Here is a 6,792-nt window from a genome sequence, read left to right on the forward strand (position 1 = left end):
CACATTTGCCAAACAAAGCATGAGGGGCCCTGACAGATGTCTGATTTCAAGACAGTGTTCAGTTGCGCCCATCTTAGCAGTACACAAGATAGAAAGAGAATTTGCACCTCTTTTCCTGGGAACATGTACCAGTCCAATTTAGTGTCTACTGGCCTAACTTGTGACAGAAAGAACCTGTTAACATTTTGCACTCTAGAGAGTTTTCAGAGACTGATTGGAGAAAATCCCCAGCCCATTTACAGACCATGGCAGCAGAACAACTAGGTAGGCAAGGTGTCAGAAAGGCCCAAAGGGGAATGTCACTTAGACCCCACAAAATCCCTCAGTTCTCTAAGGCATCCTCACAGCTTTTCTTGGCACAAAAAGCAGCCATTGGCCACGTCACTCATTTTCCTCCCAAATATCCACACTGAGAAGTTCCTATGCCTGTAAAAGTGGTCCCCATGATGTTAAAATGACCAGGTCCTAGCAGGGAATGGGACTGGGTAACCATCCTCTCTCGGCATGGTAACTCGTGGCTATCTCTAGATTATCCAGAGCTCCTACCTGGAGTTTGGTGTTCATCCTTTAGGCCAACTCTCCTACCTCCACACAGGTATTCTCAACATGCATGAGAGGAGGCCTCATCCTAAATCTGTTTCTAATAGCAAGGACTAAAAAAAAAAAAAAAAATAGCAAGGACTTCCAGAAAACACTCCCTGTAGAATGGACTTGCCATTTCTACTCATTTTCGCCCTCATTTGTCTTAACCTCTTAAATACAAGACAACTTGCCTCAAAGGATAACTTTTCAAAGGAGGAATACACACGTTTTTATTATTGAATTCCTTATAATTTTAGAAAAATATTTAATAATGTGGAGAAAGGTATATGACAACACTGTTACATGCAAAAAAAAAAAAAAAAGCGAGTTCAAAACAGTGTATACAACATGATCCTGATTTTCCTGTAAAATTAGAGAAAGGAATAAGAAGCTAAATCCAGATGTTAGTGATGTGCTGATTGGTGCAATCACAGATTTTTGTGTGCTTATCTATGTTTTACAAATTTCCTTTTAAAACATATACTGCTTCCAAGGACTTTCCAGATAGTCTAGTGGTTAAAACTCTGAACTTCCATTGCAGGGGATGCAGGACTGATCATTGGTCAGGGAACTAAGATCCCACACGCCACACGACATAGTAAAAAAAAAAAAAAATATATATATATATATACACACACACACATACATATATACTTCTTCTATAACAAGAGGGAGTTGTAAAAGTAACTCATGACTCTGTAAAAGAAAATATAAATGCATCTTGCAAATATAAACACATCTTCCTGGATAGAAATAGCATTTGCTAGTATCACCAGATACTGTAGTCACTTTCAAGAAAGTATCACACAGGAGACCCAGATCCTGGGTCAGACTCAGACTAATGAAATGAAGTGGAACCAGTCCAGGACCTCCCCTCCCCCACCACAGTCACCTCATCTGTCAGATGAGCAGGTCTCACTGAGTCTGTAAGTTCCTTTCTTACTCAGTCTGGAACTCCTCATCCCTCTTTCAGATACCACTCATGTAAAAACAAAGCAAGCAAACAAACACACACTTTGGAATATTCCAGTGAAGCGTGGATTGTACCCAGACTGCCCGGCTCAACATCGAAGAAAAATCTCTCAGGGGAGAACTCAGATTCTAGGGAAAGAGGCTTTTTGTGTAATAGAGATGACTACCACTGTTAGGATTTATGGGAATGTATTTCCTTTTGTTACTGAGTATCAGAAAGGTCAAAGGCATGCTTTAGCCTAAGGCTCACTTCATCTCTATGGTCTTGTGAAAGTGAAAGTGAAGTCTCTCAGTAGTGTCTGACTCTTTGTGACCCTATGGACTGTAGCCTACCAGGCTCTTCCATCCGTGGGATTTTCTAGGCAAGATTACTGGAGTGGGTTGCCATTTCCTTCTCCAGGGTATCTTCCCGATCCAGGGATCAAACCGGGGTCTTCTAGATTGCAGGCAGATGCTTTACTGTCTGAGCCACCAGGGAAGAACATGGTCTTGTGAATGGATCCTAATACAGGAAGTCTGTTAGCTGCGATTCTCTGTTCTTTGGCAATGCATGGAAGGTCACAGCCAGAGTACAATTCTCAGACTTGCTTGTTTTGTACGTTTCCATGGGTCACCACTCTCTTTTTTCTGGTCAATATCTCTTCGTATGAATGCATCTTCTCAGGAGATGACTGTCTAGTCATCTTCTTGTACTAGGCTACCCAAGTCTTGCCTTAATGATACAAGCCTACCTGAAATTACTTACAAGAGACAATAGTAAGTTTCCAAAAGAAACCCCAGGATATCAGCATTAGCCAATGTCTCAAATTCATAATTCCAAAGTGAACTGAAATGCAACAGAAGGTAATCCCCTAAATTCATTCCATCTTCCTCTAACCACCTCTTCACTTGTACATTATGTCTGTATCTTACAACACTCACATATCTCATGCAAACATCCATCAGAACACTTCTTTGGGGTTTATCATGCCCAAAGTGCTTACCTTGTAAGATTAAATTCACAAACCTCCTCATGAACTCTTCAGTATTCCATTTCCTGTGAAGCTGGACTAGCCCAGTGCACGTGTGCGTGTATGTGTACAATCAGGAACTAGAAGAGTGAGGCTCATGCTTGCTAATTTTTTTTAACTTTTTGTTGCACCAATCAGCTTGTGGGATTTTAGTTCCCCAACCAGGGACTGAACCCCAGCCCTTGGCAGTGAGAGCATGAGTCCTAATCACTGGTCTGCAAGGGAATTCCCCACACTTGTTATTTTTCTAAAGTCCCAGGAAACTTGACTACCACAGAGTTAACTATCAGTAGGTAATTTCTTTTTTCTTTTTACATCATGGGGCACAGAAAGAGACAGAGGACTTCCTTTCTGTGCCACATGCAAGATCTGTTATCCCATCTTCTCCTTTTAATGATATTCTCCAGGCTGTATTTCAGTGTCTTTTCAACTATGAGTCATCACTGTTTCTCGTGCGTAGAACCGACAGTTCTGGACTCCTAGTTTTTAAGGAGGACAGTAATTCAGAAGCATGTTGTAAGATCTCCCCAGCACAATTCTCCATCTGGGATCATCCAGAGGCCCAGCTCAGTGAGCCACAAGGAGATGGCGAAGGAAGCAGCTTCCCAGTCTATCAGTAGTAGCTGCCATCCTGATGATAAGGATCCCCTGAAAGAAAGTCTGACACGTGGGCTTCCCAATCAGCTGGCACAGCAGGCCCAGTCCGTGCCCTTCAGGGGACAGCCTTACCAGAAGGTACCGCCTCCACAGGGGACATCTGGGTGATGGGAATTCCCCTCCCTGCTGCGCATCCTCCCACCATTGAAACAGGCCTTTCTCCAGAGGTTCAGTGCTTTGTTGGAACGCAAACATCCTTGGAAGGTAAAGCCCTTTTTACAGTTTTCATATTTATAAGAATGTGTTCAAGTCTTATTCTATCGTCAAAGCCACTTTTGGTTGGAGGAGGAGAAATTTTCACAAAAAAGCAAAAACTGTATACAAAGAGAGGTAAGACACTGGACGATATCTTTTATTGGTGATTAATCCCATTCTGTGGGTCAGTCCCTTCTATATCCAGGCGCTTCCTAAACTGGAATAGCACTGGTGGCCTACCAGTCTCCTGTACTGTCTGCAGACTGATAATCTGAAGTGTCATTGATCTCAGTTCTCAATAACACCATTCATGTGCTCATTCCTCCAATATGTACTGCACTCTAACTACGTGCTGGGCGTTGTACTAAACGCTGCCAGTATTTAGTATTATCAGTTCAGTCGCTCAGCCGTGTCTGACTCTTTGCAACCCCATGAATCGCAGCACGCCAGGCCTCCCTGTCCATCACCAACTCCCAGAGTTTACTCAAACTCATGTCTATCGAGTCGGTGATGCCATCCAGCCGTCTCATCCTCTGTCGTCCCCTTCTCCTCCTGCCCCCAATCCCTCCCAGCATCAGAGTCTTTTCCAATGAGTCAACTCTTCGCATGAGGTGGCCAAAGTATTGGAGTCTCAGTATAATATAATACTGACTACAGTATTAAAGAAACACTTGGTATTTATTCACTGCACTTGCCCCACAGTGATGTGATATACCATTAGCCCTAGGAAGTATCATTATTCTCAATTTACAGATTAAAAATTTTTTTTCCTTTGGTCATGCCACGTAGGGTCTTAACTCCCCAACCAGGGATTGAACCTGGAGCCACAGCAGTGAAGCACCTAGTCCTAACCACTGTACCACCAGAGAATTCCCTCAGTTTACAGATAAACTGATCAATGTCCAGGAGGTGAAGTCAGAGATCCCCAAATGTGAGAATCCTCAAAATCAGAGTTTGTTTAAAATGTTTTCCTGGGCACCTCACGGGGACATTCACATTCAATAGGTCTGGGAAGAACCAGGGAGGCAATTTTCAAAGTACGAGTCATCAGAAGCAGTCAAATTGGAAAAACAGTGTTACATAGCTAAGTACAGCATTCCCATACAGCTTTTCATTTTACCTTCACAATCTGGAAAATATAATTATTATATTAATATCCCCAGTTTACATGTGAAGCAGCTTTGGCTCACACACACACACACACACACACAAAATTGTCCCCCCAAAACAAAACCCTAGTCTAGAGGCGAAAGCCCTAATCAGGAGTCAGGATATTTGGGTTCAATTTCATCTCTGTCATTGGCCTTGTAACCAGAAGTAACCACTCACCTCTAGGTGCTTTCTTTCATTGAGTATAAGATAGGAGGGTTTCATTCCAGCTTGAAATGTTATGAAATGTAGATACTACTCCTATTCCAACTCCTTAAGTAGAAATACCTTTTAAATAAGTATACCTAAGTGACTATTTCTCTTCAGGGGAATGCTAAGAGGTAAACTCAGTAAAACAAAGATATATTGCCCCTGAAGCATCAGGTGGATAAACCAAGCCATCCACAGCTCCACTTATTGAGTGCCATGGTGCCTGAGGCAAGCACCTTCATATCTGACCTCGTTTTATCCTCACGATAGTCCCACAAGGAAAATAGTACTATCCCCATTTTACAAATGTGATGACTGAGAGCCAGAGAAATTAAATAACTTGACCCTGCTTAACTCCAAAACCCTGAGCTTTACACCCTGCCTCCACACCTCCAATTCTCTCATGCAGAGAAGATCAGGAAATGGAAGGCAGAATCAAGCTAGTGAACCGTTTCCAGCTCCTAAATCTGGCCTTTAGGCTTGTCTCTTATAAGTGAATTCCCACGATGTTGGTTATTTATGTTAAAACACAAATAGTGTACAGTGGGTTTTAGAACTGCAAAGAAAACCACGTCCAGCTACTTACTGGCTCTCATCTATTGATGTTTGTCACTTTTAGCTATTATAACAAGCTTTTACCAATTGCTTTCTAGAAGCACAGCACTACAGTGGACATTGTGAGAGATTCCTTGCTCTCCTGGAATTTAGCCCATTGTGAAGACAAGATATAGATGCTCGAGTCAGGTAACTAACATTAAAGACATCATGTGCGTGTGTGCTAGGCTACTTCAGTTGTGTCTGACTCTCTGCGACCTCATGGACTGTAGCCCACCAGGCGCCTCTCTCCATGGGATTCTCTAGGAAAGTGTTGCCATTTCCTTCTCCAGGGGATCTTCCCGATCCAGGGTCAGAACCTGAGTCTCTTATGTTTCCTGCATTGGCAGGTGAGTTCTTTACCACTACACTTAATTACTTAATTGGGGTTTCCCAAGTGGCACAGTGGTAAAGAATTCTCCTGCCAGTGTAGGAGATGTAAGACACAGTTTCGATCCCTGGATCAGGAAGATCTATTGCATTAGGAAATGGCAACCTGCTCCAGTATTCTTGCCTGGAAAATTCCATGGACAGCGGAACCTAGCAGGCTACAGTCCATGGGGCCGCAAGAGTTGGATAGGACTGAGCACACATGTGCACACATGCACGCACGCGTGCGCACACACACACAATTAATTAAGTACACCAAAGAGTGAAACAGATCATAAACACTATAGGATTTTAAAAGAATTGGAATTATTTTTAAAAAAAAGAAACAGAAGGAAGGAAGGGGGAAAAAAAGAAAAAAGGATGGAAATGTGCATGGGCTGGGGGCACTGTAAACAACTTGCAAAGGGAAGGGATATAAATATATATATATGGTGGTGGTGGTTGGTGGTTTAGTCGCTAAGTCATGTTGGACTCTTGTGATTCCAAGGACTGTAGCCTGCCAGGCTCCCTGTCCATGGGATTCTCCAGGCAAGAATACTTGAGTGGGTTGCCATTTCCTTCTTGGGAGATCTCAACCCAGGAATTGAACCTGGGCCTCCTGCATTGCAGGCAGATGACTTACCAACTGAGCCATGAGGGAAGCCCATATATATATATGAGGCTTGTGATCTCATGGACTGTAGCCCACCAGGCTCCTCTCTCCATGGGATTCTCTAGGCAAGTGTTGCCATTTCCTTCTCATTATGGCTGATTGACGTTGTTGTATGGCAAAAACCAACACGACATTGTAAAGCAATTACCCTCCAATTCTTTAATTTTTTTAATTAAAAAAAAAAAAGAACTTGCAAGAAAACAGGGCTTAAACTAGGTTTTGAGGAGAAGGATTAAAAAGGTTGGAGATGAAGGAAAAGGTCTTCTAGGCAAGTGGAACTGCCTAAGGATTCCCAGGGGAAGTGACCTAGACGAGAGTCTCAAGGGGAGAGGATTTGGAAGGGTAACAAGAAAGGGATTGGCCTGTGTAAAAGCACAGAGG

At 42.9% G+C, this 6,792-nt stretch overlaps 1 protein-coding gene across 4 annotated transcripts in view; it reads right to left on the minus strand.

Moving 5' to 3' along the window:
- RHOH (ras homolog family member H) overlaps positions 1-6,792 on the minus strand; it is a 43,276-nt gene that overhangs the window by 21,427 nt on the left and 15,057 nt on the right. The window contains exon 1 of one of the 4 annotated variants that reach the window (XM_025290138.3): positions 2,538-3,392. The exons of the other annotated variants lie outside the window; for them this stretch is intronic. The gene's annotated coding sequence lies outside the window, so the exon portion shown is untranslated. Of the gene's footprint in view, positions 1-2,537; positions 3,393-6,792 lie in introns of those variants that run through there. 4 annotated transcript variants of the gene reach the window in all.

This window comes from Bubalus bubalis, chromosome 7 (genome assembly GCF_019923935.1).
Source record: "Bubalus bubalis isolate 160015118507 breed Murrah chromosome 7, NDDB_SH_1, whole genome shotgun sequence".
Lineage (NCBI taxonomy): Eukaryota > Metazoa > Chordata > Mammalia > Artiodactyla > Bovidae > Bubalus > Bubalus bubalis.